Source organism: Zalophus californianus, chromosome 16, assembly GCF_009762305.2.
Source record: "Zalophus californianus isolate mZalCal1 chromosome 16, mZalCal1.pri.v2, whole genome shotgun sequence".
NCBI lineage: Eukaryota > Metazoa > Chordata > Mammalia > Carnivora > Otariidae > Zalophus > Zalophus californianus.
The window spans coordinates 30,651,583-30,668,646 of NC_045610.1; the positions used below are offsets into that span (position 1 = coordinate 30,651,583).

The 17,064-nt window shown below is 41.0% G+C and overlaps 1 pseudogene; it reads right to left on the reverse strand.

The window, feature by feature from the left end:
* Nucleotides 1–14,342: 14,342 nt before the first annotated feature.
* On the reverse strand, nt 14,343–16,287 carry LOC113939077 (annotated as a pseudogene).
* Nucleotides 16,288–17,064: the final 777 nt, after the last annotated feature.

Here is a 17,064-nt window from a genome sequence, read left to right on the forward strand (position 1 = left end):
TCTGGCAAGTGATAGAGCCGAGGAGCACAAAATCAGAACTTTTAGAAGTCGGCTCCGCTGAGGGACGTCGCTCCATTGGCTAAGTGGGGGGTGGAACCCTCGCAGGACAGTGTGGTCTCAGGACCCTAGGGGTCACAGAAAGACCGGGGGTGCCTGAGTGTGGCAGAGCTCCCAGGTATCGGAGCAGGGAAGCCGGCTGCAGAGACGGAGCCAAGGTGCGGGGTCTCAGCTCCGGGTTGCCATAAACTGTGATCCGCGGCACAGTTGGGCCACTGCTCCTCCAGCAGGGACCCAACAAGCAGCAGAGCTGGGGAGACTCCCCTTCCTCCCCGGGAGGAGCGGCGTGGGAGCGCACCGCAGGGATCTGCTGGGTTTGGAGATGCCACACCGAGACGGGTGCCAAAGATAGAAATGCTCGGTCACAGGCCAGGTGAGCACGGAGTGCGGCCAGAGACTGGGGAGATGGGAGTGACTGACTGCTTTTCTCTGGGGGCGCACTGAGGAGCGGGGCCCCGAGTTCTCCGCTCCTCCGGGGAGATTGGGAGGCCACCATTTTCACTCTCGTCCTCCAAAGCTGTACCAAGAGCTTGCAGGGAACAAAAGCTCCAGAGAGCAAACCCCAGCAGATTGCTTAGCCCAGACCGACAAGGGCGGGGCAATTCCGCCTCCGGCAAAGACATTTGGGAACCATGGCAACAGGCCCCTCCCCCAGAAGAGCAGCACGAACAGCCAGCAAGCCAAGACCAAGTTTACCGATCAAGGAGAACGGGAGAACTCCAGCGCTAGGGGAATACTGCACATAGAATTCATGGCTTTTTTACCATGATTCATTAGTGTTTCCAAAGTTAATTTCTTTTAAATGTTTTTTTTTTAATTTTTCTTTTTCCCCTTTTTCAACCAACATCTTATCAATCCCTTTTAAAAAAATTTTTTTTAATTTTTCATTTGTAGAGTCATATTCTATCCTTTCATAGTAGTTACCCTTATTTTTGGCATATATATATAAGTTGTTCTCTCTTTAAAATTTTGAGATACAGTTTCTTCTAACAGATCAAAATATACCCTATATCTCTAGTGTATGGCTTTGTTCTAGTCTCCTGCCTGATCACATTCTCTCCCTTTTTTTTTAATCTTCTTTCTTTTTTAAAACAACTTCTTATCAATTCCTTTTATAAAATCTTTTATACTTTTCATCTTTACAGTCATCTTCCATCCATTCATTGTATCAACCCTTAATTTATACATATATAACTCTTCCTTTCCTTACAATTTTAGAAGGCACAATCTTCTAACAGACCAAAATACACCCAAAATCTAGTGTGTGGCACTGATCTGTGCACTACCCTGATCATATTTGATCATATTCTGCTTTTTTTTTGTTTTGTTCTGTTTTTGTTTGTTTTTATCCTTTTCTTTTTCTTTTTTTCCTCTTTCTTTTTTCTTTCTTTCCCTTTCTTTTCCCCTGGTTTCAGGTCTTTTTGGATTTGTTTAGAGTATTTTTCCTGGGGACGCAGTTAACCTGTTAGCATTTTGTTGTCTCATTCATCTATTCTCTGGACAAAATGACAAGACGAAAAAAATCACCTCAGCAAAACCAACAAGAGGTAGTACCCTCTGCCAGGGACCTACTCAATACGGACATTAGTACGATGTCGGACCTAGAGTTCAGAATCATGACTTTAAAGATACTACCTGGGCTTGAAATAAGCATGGAAGTTATTAGAGACACCCTTCCTGGAGAAATAAAAGAACTAAAATCTAACCAAGTCAAAATCAAAAAGGCTACTAATGAGGTGCAATAAAAAATGGGGGCATTAACTGCTAGGATAAATGAGGCAGAAGAGAGAATCAGCGATATAGAAGACCAAATGATGGAAAATAAAGAAGCTGAGAAAAAGAGAGAGAAACAACTACAGGATCACGAGGGCAGAATTCGAGAGATAAGTGATACGATAAGACGAAACAACATTAGAATAATTGGGATCCCAGAAGAAGAAGAAAGAGAGAGGGGCAGAAGGTATATTGGATCAAATTATAGCGGAGACCTTCCCTAATGTGGGGAAGGAAACAGGCATCAAAATCCAGGAGGAACAGAGAACCCCTCTCAAAATCAATAAAAATAGGTCAACACCCCAACATCTAATAGTAAAACTTACGAGTCTCAGAGACAAAGAGAAAATCTTCAAAGCAGCTTGGGAGAAGAGATAATGTAACCTATAAAGGTAGAAACATTAGATTGGTAACAGACCTATCCACAGAGACCTGGCAGGCCAGAAAGGACTGGCATGATATCTTTAGAGCACTAAATGAGAAAAATATGCAGCCAAGAATACTATATCCAGCTAGGCTGTCATTGAAAATAGAAGGAGAGAAAAAAAGGTTCCAGGACAAACAAAAACTAAAGGAATTTGTAAACACGAAACCAGCCCTCCAAGAAATATTGAAAGGGGTCCCCTAAGCAAAGAGAGAGCCTAAGCGCAGCACAGACCAGAAAGGAACACCGACAATATACAGTAACAGTCACCTTACGTAGGGCAATACAATGGCACTAAATTCATATCTTTCAAAAGTTACCCTGAATGTAAATGGGCTAAATCAGCAATCCAAAGACACAGGTTATCAGATTGGATTAAAAAACAAGACCCATACATATGCTGTCTGCAAGAGACTCATTTTAGACACAAAGACACCCCCACATTGAAAGTGAAGGGGTGGAAAACCATTTACCATGCTAATGGACACCAAAAGAAAGTTGGGGTGGCAATCCTTAGATCAGACAAGTTAGATTTTAAAACAAAGACTGTAATAAAAGATGAGGAAGGACACTCTATCCTACTTAAAGGGTCTATCCAACAAGAAGATCTAACAATTGTAAATATCTATGCCCCGAACATGGGAGCACCCAATTACATAAGGCAATTAATAACAAAAGTGAAGAAACACATTGACAGCAATACAATAATAGTGGGGGACTTTAACACCCCCCTGACTGAAATGGACAGATCATCTAAGCAAAAGATCAACAAGGAAATAAAGACTTTAAATGAAACACTGGACCAAATGGACTTCACAGACATATTCAGAACATTCCATCCCAAAGCAATGTAATACACATTCTTCTCTAGTGCCCATGGAACATTCTCCAGAATTGATCACATCCTAGGTCACAAATCAGATCTCAACTGCTACCAAAAGATTGGGATTATTCCCTGCATATTTTCAGACCACAATGCTTTGAAACTAGAAATCAGTCACAAGAGGAAAGTCGGAAAGAACTCAAATACATGGAGGCTAAAGAGCATCCTACTAAAGAATGAATGGGTCAACCAGGAAATTAAAAAAGAATTTAAAAAATTCATGGAAACCAATGAAAATGAAAACACAACTGTTCAAAATCTTTGGGATACAGCAAAGGCAGTCCTAAGAGGAAAGAATATAGCAATACAAGCCTTTCTCAAAAAACAAGAAAGGTCTTAAATACACAACCTAACCCTACACCTAAAGGAGCTAGAGAAAAAACATCAAATAAAGCCTAAACCCAGCAGGAGAAGAGAAATAATAAAGGTCAGGAACGCGGCAGGGATGTCCACTATCACTACTGCTATTCAACATAGTATTAGAAGTCCTAGCCACAGCAATCAGACAACAAAAAAAATCAAAGGCATCCAAATCGGCAAAGAGGAAGTCAAACTCTCACTCTTTGCAGATGATATGACACTTTATGTCAAAAACCCAGAAGACTCCACCCCAAAACTGCTAGAACTCATACAGGAATTCAGTTAAGTGGCAGGATATAAAATCAATGCACAGAAATCAGTGGCATTCCTATACAGCAACAACAAGACAGGAGAGACAAATTAAGGAGTTGATCCCATTTACAATGGCACCCAAAACCATAAGATACCTAGGAATAAATTTAACCAAAGAGGCAAAGGATCTCTACTCAGAAAACTATAAAATACTCATGAAAGAAATTGAGGAAGACACAAAGAAATGGAAAAATGTTCCATGCTCATGGACTCGAAGAACACTGTGAAGATGTCAATGCTACCTAGAGCAATCTACACATTCAGTGCAATCCCCATCAAAATACCAACCACTTTTTTCAAAGAAATGGAACAAATAATCCTAAAATTTGTAGGGAACCAGAAGAGACCCCGAATAGCCAGAGGAATGTTGAGAAAGAAAAGCAAAGCTGGCGGCATCACAATTCCGGACTTCCAGCTCTATTACAAAGCTGTCATCATCAAGACAGTATGGTACTGGCACAAAAACAGACACATAGATCAATGGAACAGAATAGAGAGCCCAAAAATGGACCCTCAACTCTATGGTCAACTCATCTTTGACAAAGCAGGAAAGAATGTCCAATGGCAAAAAGACAGTCTCTTCAACAAATGGTGTTGGGACAATTGGAAAGCCACATGCAAAAGAATAAAACTGGACCATTTCCTTACACCACACACAAAAATAGACTCCAAATGGTTGAAAGACCTAAATGTGAGACAGGCGTCCATGAAAATCCTAAAGGAGAACACAGGCAGCAACCTCTTCGACCTCAGCCTCAACAATTTCTTCCTAGAAACATCGCCAAAGGCAGGGGAAGCCAGGGCAAAAATGAACTATTGGGATTTCATCAAGATAAAAAGCTTTTGCACAGCAAAAGAAACAGTCCACAAAACCAAAAGACAACTGACAGAATGGGAAAAAATATTTGCAAATGACATATCAGATAAAGGGCTAGTATCCAAAATCTATAAAGAACTTATGAAACTCAACACCCAAAAACAAATAATCCAATGAAGAAATGGGTAGAAGACATGAACAGACATTTTTCCAAAGAAGACATCCAATTGGCCAACAGACACATGAAAAAGTGCTCAACATCGCTCGGCATCAGGGGAATCCAAATCAACACCTCAATGAGATACCACCTCACACCAGTCAGAATGGCTACAATTAACAAATGAGGAAACGACAGATGTTGGCGGGGATGCGGAGAAAGGGGAACCCTCCTACACTGTTGGTGGGAAGGCAAGCTGGTGCAATCCCTCTGGAAAACAGTATGGAGGTTCCTCAAACAGTTGAAAATAGAGCTACCATACGATCCAGCAATTGCACTACTGGGTATTTACCCCTGAGATACAAATGTAGGGATCTGAAGGGGTACGTGCACCCCCATGTTTATAGCAGCAATGTCCACAATAGCCAAACTGTGGAAAGAGCCAAGATGTCCATCGACAGATGAATGGCTAAAGAAGATGTGGTATATATACACAATGGAATATTATGCAGCCATCAAAAGGAATGAGATCTTGCCATTTGCAACGACGTGGATGGAACTGGAGGGTGTTATGCTGAGTGAAATAAGTCAATCAGAGAAAGACATGTATCATATGACCTCACTGATATGAGGAATTCTTAATCTCAGGAAACAAACTTAGTGTTGTTGGAGTGGTGGGGGTCGGAGGGATGGGGTGGCTGGGTGATAGACATTGGGGAGGGTATGTTCTATGGTGAGCCCTGGAATTGTGCAAGACTGTTGGATCACAAATCTGTACTTCTGAAACAAATAATGCAACATATATTAAGAAAAAAAAAAAGAAGAAGATAGCAGGAGGGGAAGAATGAAGGGGAGTAAATCGGAGGGGGAGACAAACCATGAGAGACGATGGACTCTGAAAAACAAACTGAGGGTTCTAGAGGGGAGGGGGTTGGGGGGATGGGTTAGCCTGGTGATGGGTATTAAAGAGGGCACATTCTGCGTGGAGCACTGGGTGTTATGCACAGACAATGAATCATGGAACACTACATCAAAAACTAATGATGTAATGTATGGTGATTAACATAAAAATAAAAAATTAAAAAACAAAAGAATGGAAAAAATTAAAAATTTTTTTAAAAATAAAAAAAATGAAATATGTTCTTACAAATCACCCATTAATAAGTGAAAGGGCCAGAAAGCATACACTCATTTCTATAGATGCTGAAAAGTCATAATAGATACTTCTTTAAAATGAAAAAAAAAATAGTATCTCAAACTATGCTACCTGCTTTTTTCTTTTTTTTTTTAAAGATTTTATTTATTTACAGAGAGAGACACAGCGAGAGAGGGAACACAAGCAGGGGGAGCGTGAGAGGGAGAAGCAGGTTCCCCGCTGAGCAGGGAGCCCGATGCGGGGCTCGATCCCAGGACCCTGGGATCCTGACCTGAGCAGAAGGCAGATGCTTAATGACTGAGCCACCCAGGCACCCCATATGCTACCTGCTTAATGGAAAATTGTCACAAATAATCCTGTTAATAGAAAAAGAAAGCAAATTATCACAAAAAAACAAAATATTAACATATTTAACATTAATATAGGCAAAATATTCACAAAAATTATCACTACTTTATGTTACTTCTTTCTGGAAATACTTTTTTAAAAAGATTTTATTTTTTTCTGAAGATTTTATTTATTTGCGTGAGAGAGAGAGAGAGAAAGCACGCACACTTGCACGAGCAGGAGGAGGGGCAAAGGGAGAGGGAGAAAATCTCAAGTAGACATCGTGCCCAGTGCGGAGCCCAGCACAGAGCTTAATCCCAGGACTCTGAGATCCTGACTTGAGCTGAAACCAAGAGTCAGACATTTAAACAACTGAGCCACCTAGGCACCCCTGGAAATACTTTTCAATGTAGTCTGACACAAAAAATAGAAGTTAAAAAAAAGATTAGAGAAGGAAAAATTATCATTATTTATAAATAATGTGATTTATACTTGGGAAGTTTGGGAGAATTGATTGAAAATATTTTTTAAAAATAAGAAGAAGTAGTAGGTAAGAGTAAGTGGTAGAGTAAGTGATTGATAACAAAAAATTCATTAGAAAACATAATGCACTTTTTAAAATCTAGTAAATTAAAGATTAAAATAGGAACACTTAATAAGAAACGTCCAGGACATTTATTTAAAAATGTTAGAGTTCGTCTAAGGAACAAAGAGGACTGGAAGACCCCATGTTAAAAAGAAATCAATTTCCCTAATGTAATCTATAAATTCATTGTAATCTGATCAAATCCAATCAGTTCACAAAAATGATTTATCTCAAGACATAAAAATGTGGGAATAGTCAGGGAGATTCTGAAAGAACAATGAGCTAGCATTAGTCAGATGTTATTTTTATTTTTTTATTTTTTTATTTTTAAAGATTTTATTTATTTATTTGAGAGAGAGAGAATGAGAGATAGAGAGCACGGGAGGGAAGAGGGTCAGAGGGAGAAGCAGACTCCCTGCTGAGCAGGGAGCCCGACATGGGACACGATCCCGGGACTCCAGGATCATGACCTGAGCCGAAGGCAGTGGCAACTGAGCCACCCAGGAGCCCCAGATGTTATTTTTAAATTATAAAGCTACATTAAACTAATGTTAATGATGAAAAGACAGATAAATCAATGGACTAGTACAGAGACACCAAAAATACCAAAACACCTAGGGATATCTAGTGAGAAACATATATAAATGAGTATAGTGGAAAAATACATCAAATATTCATCATATGATATTAGTATAACTACCAACTTATTCAGAAAAAAATAAATCTAGACACCTACCCTGATCCTTTTTCAAAAATAAATTCTAGGGGCACCTGGCTGGCTCAATCGCTAAGCGTCTGCCTTTGGCTCAGGTCGTGATCCTAGGGTCCTGGGATCGAGCCCCAAATCAGCCTCCCTGCTCCGCAGCAGGCCTGCTTCTCCGTTTCCCCTTCCCTCTGCTGTGTTCCTTCTCTCGCTGTGTCTCTGTCTGTCAAATAAATAAATAAAATCTTTAAAATAAAATAAAATAATAATATAGTATAAAACCCAGAGACCACACATTTAAAAGAATAGTAAATATGCCTCTGGAATAGCAAAAATACTGTGAACAAAAATTTAAAATAATAGCACATTGGAAAATATTTATAATGCATTTGATACCAAAATGATAATATCCTTATAATGAGAACTCTTTGGAAGCATTTATTAAAAAGAGAAAATACAGGGGTGCCTGGGTGGCTCAGTCAATTGAGCGACTAGCTCTTGGTTTCAGCTAAGGTAGAGATCTTGGGGTTGTGGGATTGAGCCCCACAGGGGCTTTGGCTCCTTATAGAGTCTGCTTGAGATTCTCTCCCTCTCCCTCTGCCCCCCCCTCCACTTGTGCACATTCTCTCTCTCTCCCTCTCTAAAATAAACAAACAAACGAGAGAAAATATTAAAGATGGCAAAGGACAGATCCGAGGGGAAAAAAGAGACACTAAAATGGTGACAAACAGGAAAAGATGCCCAACCTCACTAGTCATTAATGAAATGCATACTGACCAACAACGGGATACCATTTTCATCTCAAAAGTAATTTAGTGATGACTATGGCACGGGGTGGGAAGCACTCTCATAAAATGCTTGATAGGAATAGAAATTGGTACCAACCATGTGGAAGGTAACTGGGCAAGCTTTATCAAAATATAAAATGTACAATCCTTTGTGTCCATTACTTAATTTCTAGAAATTCACCCAACAGGTACACCCTCTTCTGTGTCTAAATACACGTATATACAGGCATTTGCAGCAGCACTGCAGCCAACAGCAAAAGTTGGAAAATAAGTCAAATGTCCATCAGTAGAGAACATGTAGACCATGATATACACACGTCCCATGAAGCATTACTGAGCTATTAAAAAGAGTAAGAGAGGTCTATATACAGTGACGTGGGAAAATGTCCAAGGTATATTATGTGACAGAGCAAGCAAGGTACACAACACTGAGTAGCATAAGTCCATCTGTAATTCTTAAAGTATACACATGGATGTGCAGACGCTTGCTGACACATAGAAAATCTCTGAAAGGATAAGCAGGAATGGGGAAATATGATTACCTAAGGAGGGTAGGTCTAGAAGCAAAGGGTGAGCACTTCTAGCTCTCACCTTATACACTTCTGTACTACTATATAGATCTTAATAGTGATCATGATTTTTTTAATTTTAAGAAGCTATTTTTCCTAATAAATATATGAGACCTTATTTTCTTGGAGTGTCAGGCTTCTAAGATCTAGGATGTTTGTGCTCCTTGCATTATTGATTGATTATTTAATTATCATAAAGACAACACTGTGGGATATTACAATACCCACTTTATATATGAGGAAATTGTACTTTGAAGAGGTTAAATAACTCTCTCAAGGTCCTCAAAGTGACTCTGTCATGGCCAGGATTTTAATTTAAATTGGGATCTGTCTGGTTCCAAGACTGCTGTACAATACTGGATGCTGGCCTCCAATTCTTCATAATTGTTATATGCATCAGGACACCCACTAGATCCATGAAGGCCAGGATTTTTCTTGGCCTTACTCTCTGCTGCATATCAGGTCCTGGCAGAGTAAACTCAGAAGGACTATCTACTGAATGCATGAAAGGCACCATAGATTTTTTTAATTTTTTATTGTTATGTTAATCACCATACATTACATCATTAGTTTTTGATGTAGTGTTCCATGATTCATTGTTTGTGCATAACATCCAGTGCTCCACACAGAATGAGGCACCATAGATTTAATAGATAGAATCATGGATCCAATTTATTTTATCACAAGAATTAGGTAAAAGTCAGAAAATCCCAAGTAAGGAAAGAATTACAAGGCCTTCACCTCTATTCTCTCTTTTGTATTGTCTTGTTTTATGGCATAAGCCAGCCTGCTCATGATCCCCAGGCTGTCCCATCCCCTTGCATAGTTGGAGCCACATGTCTGAGTTTTAACCAGTGGAATATGAGGGGAATTGATGAATGCTACCTCCTGGACTTGAATATCAGCAAATATTTGTATTGTGCCTTAGCAAGCAATAAAGTTCATATCAGTTTATACAGTATTCCTACATAGCCTGCAAATGCTGTTTCATTATCTTTTAATGTTATAGATGAGAAGCCCAATATTTTTCTCACAATTTTTCCATTGTAGGTAACTTGTTCTTTCTTCCTGGAAGATTGTAATATATTCACATTGTCGTAGGAATTCAGAAATTTTACTAGAATAATGCCTGTGAATGTTACTTGTCATCAATCCTGCCTTGAACTTGATGAACTCCTTTAGATTCAGATCTGTCTTCAACTCAGGATACCTTCTCTCCCTACTATTTTTTAATTAATTATTTTCCCAATTCTTTTTTGAACTTCTGTTCTTCACATGTCACATCTTTGGGATGCCTCTCCCCAAACTTCTTTCTCCCCATAGCATCTACCTTTATCTTTGCTCTGGGCTTTGAGATACATCTTCCACTTGCCTCCAGTGACTATTCTCTCCTTCAGTCAGTCTGCTGAGATATTGAACTGGGAAATCATGTGGTTTGGCTCCATGTTTGTGGTGCACTTGAGTCTCTTTCAATGTCTTTGTTTGGGTTTAGACGGTCACTTGTTACACTCTAACAAGTCATATTCACGGATGGGGCTCTATAGGTTCTGACTTCTTTCCTCTTCTAGCTGCCAGGACCACGTCACTGAGTTTTCTTTCCATTTTGTCTGCTCATTTATGTTCAGGTCTGGTTGTTGGAGTCTTCTAACTGGTGTCAGCCACACAATAGTGTGGGGGAAATATTTTCTACTCCCAGGAGATTGTCAGTCACCTGTGAAGGCACCCAGAGGGTGCCTCCACATTCTAGCTAAAATAGGTTTTCATATTCTGCCACCTCAGGGTCAGAGAGGATGCAGCCCCCAGATCTAGCTCCTGCTTGGCCTCATAGGGACCAGAGAAACCAGATACCTTCAAGGCTGCTGTCACCCTTTCCTCCAGGACCATATATCTCAGAACCAGAATTTTCTCAGGATTCTCCAGACTGTCTTTTCCTTATCACAGGGCAGTCTCCTTTCCAGCTCTAACTCTGCTTCTTGAGGAAGAAAGCCCTCTGTCTAGTCTTCCCTCCTCAACTCAGCCTCATATCCCTCCCATCTAGCCCGAGAGAAGAAGGAGTTGGGGGTCAAGGAAAAGAGAGCTACAATTAGGTGGTTATCTTCCCAGAATCCTTGCTCTTCTGTGTTCTTACAAACTGTCTTCTATTTTTAAGTGAAAGAAAAGAAAAAAATAGTCAAAGCAGGACTGAGATAAAATCATGTCATTTAAATAAGCAGAAAGAATCATGATCGTGATATAAGAGGGAAAAGCCCTTGGGCGCCTGGGTGGCTCAGTCAGTTAAGCATCTGCCTTCGGCTCAGGTCATGATCCCAGGGTCCTGGGGTCGAGTCCTGCATCGGGCTCCCTGCTCATTGGGGAGTCTGCTTCTCTCTCTCCCTCTGCCCCTCCCCACCCTGCTCATGTTCTCTCACTCCCTCTCTCTCTCAAATAAATAAATAAAATCTTAAAAGAAAAAAAAAAAGAGGAAAAAGCCCTGCACTGGAAACCAGACAACCTGTTGCTCATTGTCTTAGGGAATCTTGCAAGAGTCCTATCAGTGCTGCACCTCAGTTCTCCCCTCTGTTAAATAAAGATGCTAGACCCTGCTATGAGCTGAATATTTGTATCCCCCCAAATCACATGTCAAAGCTTAATCCCCAATGTGATAGGTAATTGGAGGTAGGGCTTTTGGGAGATGATTAGGTCATAAGGGTGGAGCCTTCATGAATGGGATTAGTGCCCCTATTAGAAGAGACACAAAAGAGATAATCTCTCTCAGCAGTGTGAGAACACAGCAAGAAGGTGGCCATCTATAAGCCAGGGAGGAGGTCCTCCACACACACCTGATTTGCTGACACCTTGATCTTGTACTTCCCAACCTTCAGAACTGTGAGAAATAAATGTTGTTTAAGCCACCATCCACAGTATTTTCATTCTAGCAGCCTGAACTGACTACGCCAGAAATAGTCATTCCCAAGGCCTAACCCAACATGAAACCCTCTGTTAATTCCCTGTAATGACTTATGGTCAAGGAAAGCATTAGAAGAAAGAGGAGGAAGAGGGAGGAGGAGGAGGAGGAGGAGGAGAAGAAGAAGAAGAGGAAGAGGAGGAAGAAGAAGAAGAAGAAGAAGAAGAAGAAGAAGAAGAAGAAGAAGAAGAGGAGGAGGAGGAGGAGGAGGAGGAAGAAAGAAGTTTTTGTAATAAATTGCAACATGGGTTTGAGAAGTGGTTGTATCTCGTTAGCCTTGTAAATCACTTCTGAAGCAGCTTAAGTCCCTCACTGCTTCTTTATGCTGCAGCTAATGCCAGAGGATTACGGGATGTCAGCTACTCAGCAGCGGTCATGCATTGAGCTTACTGGCCAAATCAAGAACGGAGAGAAAATGCCATTTCATTCAGCTAATCTGCTGGATTCAGAGACATAAAGTGTCAGAGAGGGAACTCCTTAGGCACCATCAAGTCAAGCTCAGTCTCCTGATTCATGCTCATCCTAGGTCCAAACTAACTTAGAAACTAAATGTGCAAAAGAACAAAAGTCAAAACAAACAGGGCCTGATAGTCTCAAAAACAGTGAAAGCTCAGTTCTTCCATTTGCCCAGCTGTTTTAAGAAATCACAACAGCAAACATCCACAAATACAAGTTATGACCTGGGGTTGTCAGTGCCTTAGATCCCACAGAATAAACAAGGAAGAAAGAGAACAGAGAGTCACAAGGATTAGGTCACTGGGCTCTGTGGTCCATGCATCCCTCCCTGATGACCAGAAAGATGTGCAGAGACTGACCACAGAATGCACTTTCCATCCTGCCATGGTGATGTTAAGCCAGCCCAGCCTAGGCCCCTGGCTGGCCCCTAACAGGTGAATGAATGCATCACACTCATTCAGTTCAGGCATTATGTCACCAACTGTCCTCCCTTTCCAAAGTTGATCCTGACTTCCTTGGCTCCAAAGCTCCCATCTCTGTGGAACCAAACTCACCCTTCAAACTTCGTTCTCTAGAACTAGCCTCCAACTTCCCTCCTCACACCCATGCCCCAAGTTAACACCTGCTCTGAGGAACTCCCCAACAAACCTTCTACTTAAATGAGCCTGATCTCCGAGACTGCACCCTGGAATAAATCTGTCAAGGCTGCAGCAACAGTAAGGTTGCTCCTTAGACCTAGGTTAGTGTGGGCTTGGACAGCTGAAAGTGATTAGTACAGAGTGCAGTGCAATATTAGGAAAACAGTTTGTGACCAGCTTGTGAAGAGCCTTGAATGCTAAGATGTTGCATTTTATCCTAATGACACTGGGAGCTTTTAAAGGTTTTTGAGAAGAAAGAATCAGATCTGTCTGTACTTGTACAAGACCACCCTCGAAGCAATGTGGAGAATGGATATGAGTGAGGCTAGAGAAGCAAGATCAATTCACAGGGTAGAAGAGTCCACAAGTGAAAGCTGCAATAGACCACAGCAGGGAGTATGGAGAAAAGGGAGCAAAATACAAATAGAATAAGGGAAGGGAATTTGATAGTTACAAATCTTGAGATGATTTGAAAAAAAGAGAGAGAGGAGCCTAGGATGGTATATATAGTATGTTTTCTCATGTTCCTCCCCCACTCCCACAAATTCAAGTCCACCCAGAACCTCAGAATGTTACCTCATTTGGAAATAGGGTTTTTGCAGATGTTATTAGTTAAGGATCCCAAGATGACATCATAATGAACTTTGGGTGGGCCCTAAATCTAACGATAATAATCCTTACAACAAGAAGAGAGGTCACAGAGATAGAGAGAAGGCCACTTGAAGACAGAGATAGGCAGAGACTGGAGTGATGTGGCCACAAGCCAATGAATGTCGGGGGCCCCCAGAAGCTAGGAATAGGCAAGGAAGGGTCCTTCTCCAGAAGGAGCATGGCCTTTCTGACTCCTTGATTTCAAACTTCTAGCCTCAAAACTGTGAAAGAGAGTTTCTGTTGTGTTAAACTACCCACTTTGTGGTCCTATGCTATGGCAGCACTAGGAAATCAACAGAGAAGGGAAGCAAGAAGGAGTGATAGGTGTGAGAAAGTTGGCTTCAGCAATAGCTGGGAGCAGGCAGGGGAAATAAAAATAGCTAACAGAGCACTTACTGTTTGTGAAGTATCGCATTAAGACTTTCACAAGGTGAGTGTCGTTTAATTTGTACAATAGCCCAAATAGATCACTATTGTTATTATCCCTTTTTTCTGGATGAAGTAAGAATTCATTAATTAACTCAAGGTTACATGAGCAGTAACCCAATTCAATATTTGAGCCTGTCTGACTCCCAATCTCATGTTATACTTCCAGACATATGAAGGAGGCAGAGATAGGGTTAATATGATTGTATCAGTGAGTCCCTGAAGAAGGATCATGAGACATTGAATCCAAGAGATGTTTTCAGAACATGTTGTTAAACAAAAAGCTTTGGAACAAACACAGGCACTCAGCTTACTTTAAAAAGATGTCAAGAGTTGGCTAACAAGCTGCCTCAGGTCATTCTTTCTCACCCAAAGTACACAGCCCCCTTTCTGCAAAAGCTCGTTTTTCTTTTTCTTTTTCTCCTTGATCTGTGTTAGGGTTCTCTTGTTTGACTGTAGTTTGTCTGCATTGAAATTAATATACAAACCACCCAACTGCTTGATACTCATACAAGGGTCTGTGCTGCTGCTTGTCAACTTCAGAAGTTTAGACTTTGTGCTATTTAGTAAGTCGTCTTCATCACTAAACTCACTATCTTTGTTTCTGTCATGGTCTGATGGTTCTTCACTTCTTTCATCCTCTTCCACCTCTTCTTCCTCCTCAATGGCAACCTCACTTGCCTTGTCTCCCTCATCCAAGTAAAAATGTTTATCAGTACTCAACCCAGGAGTTGTGTCAATTACAAACAATGCATTGTCACATGACATATTTTATCATTCTCCATTTAATGATTCCCTTTGACTATTCTTTTCAACAAAACACAGAGTGTCCTCTTCATTCTCATTATTTTCAGACTGCTGGCTTTCATCACTGCTGAGAACTAATAAAACAGAATCACCTTTGTCCAGGGATGTGTGGAGCTCAGACTTGAATAGTTTGGTTTCACACTCAAAATCTACATCCCTTCCTTCATCCCTATCTTCACTGATACCTGTAACAGTGCACTCTTCGTCATCACTACCACTATCACCAAATTCTGTCAAGTCACTTGTTTTTATGGTGCCCTTTCTCTCTTCATTCCATCTGTCCACTTCTATCACTGCAAATGATTGAGCTAATGATTTCATTATAGTCTCACAGTTCAGATGTGAGGGCTCTGATGTAGTCTCATTATTTTGGGGGGTTGAACGCTTTTGAGAAACTAACTGCTGAATGCCAGTGTCCTGAGGTTCAGAAAGGCTCTCCAGCTGAGAATTTTTCTTATTTATTTCTTTTTCCTCATCTACTATTCCCTTGGTTTCTTCATCTAAATTCCTACTATTCTGCTTTGTTATTTCTTTGCAAGGTGCAACATTGGCCTTTTTCTGCTCTCATTAAAACGTTGGCATTTTTGCACTGTTCGTTTTTTTTTTTTCTGAATTTCTGTGGAAGGAATCATCATCGGAGTCATTATGAATTTCATTATAGAAATTTGGCTTATTTATCTGAGGAAGAGATCTTACCAGTAAACAAGTTGTTTGTCTGGTATCTGAATCCTCTGAATTCATAGGCACATTTATGATCTGCTTTTCATTTTCTGGTACAATGTTAATATCTTTCTCCTCAGTTTGTGTGTGTAACTTCTGCATACTTCTTGTTCTCATAGTTGCAACTCTGGAAAATGAAGAAATGTCTGAGTATGATGACTCAGCATCAGAAATACCTTCTGAATGTAATTCTTGGCTTGGATCTCTTACAGGTTTAGCCTTACTTCTTCTGGTCCTTGTAGTTATTATTGTGCAGCACAATTCTAGAAATACCTGAGACATGAGATTCAGCTTCAGAGTCATTGTCGTTGTCTTCTTCAATATGAGACTGATTTATTGGAGTTATTTTCAGCCTTTTCCAAACACTGGACACTGGAGTGCATGCAACTAAGATCTGCCATCTCCTAGTCACCCTTAAAACGGGATCCTGGAGCTCAGACACAGAAGAACAATTTGATTCTGCATCAGAGGTCTCTCCATCAGTAGATGGTTTGTTCATTTTGGATAATGAGACTGTAGTTCTGCTCTTCCTCTTTCTGGTTTTAGGAGTTCTAGAGACTGGACTTTGTTTCCTAGTGGTTTGTGATTCAGCAGTAGTTGGGTCAACAGGCAGACATTCCTTCCTGACTTTTGGATGTGTGTGAATTCTTTTAGCAGAAATCTTCTGCTGGGAGCTTTCAGCCAATGCAGCTTGGATCGTGGCCTGCGGCCTCCCAGACCTGGTCTCCACCATCCTCCCAGCTCGCAGCCACCTTGGCCTAGTACACAGCCTCCTAATCAAGGATGGGTAGGTGGGGAGGAGGGACGAGGCTATGACATAAAAAGGGGAGAGTGTGCTTCTACTCTACATGGGCCCCGAACACTGGGTTCTAGGAAAAAGACCTCCACCAAACCAAGAGGAACTGTTCATATCTGCAAACAATACTCTTTGTCAAAATTCTGATCATTTTTTTTTTGCTGCATACATACACATGAAGACAGAAAAAATAAAGCAAATAAATTATAAGAGGTTACCTGGCCATAAAAAAAAATTGCACCAGCTGTGGATGGGGAAATGAGAGGAAAGAAGATTGAAGTTCTCTGTCAACACACTACACACGATATAAACATGCACACAAAAATTCACATATGCCCATTAAATACACATGTAAGAACCCCATGCACAGGCACATGTGGGAACAGGTGTGCATGCTCACACACACACACACACACACACACACACATGCGCACGCACGAGCACACACATCTCTCTTTCCACCATGACAACTCCCCGACTTAGGTTGGGGAGGGAGAGTAGTTCCTAATGGATTTTACATCTTTGAAAGAAGAAAACTGTCCTTAGCTCAGGGCCCAACCATTGGGAGAGCTTAGGGGGTGGCTAGGGAGGGTGGGAACAGTGAAGGCTCAAAGCCAAGCCACTGATCTCCACTGAGATCCTGGCTCTGCCTTAAGCTCATAATGCTGAGCCTCCTGGGTAGATGATGCCTGGGAAATTCTCAGAGTAACCCTC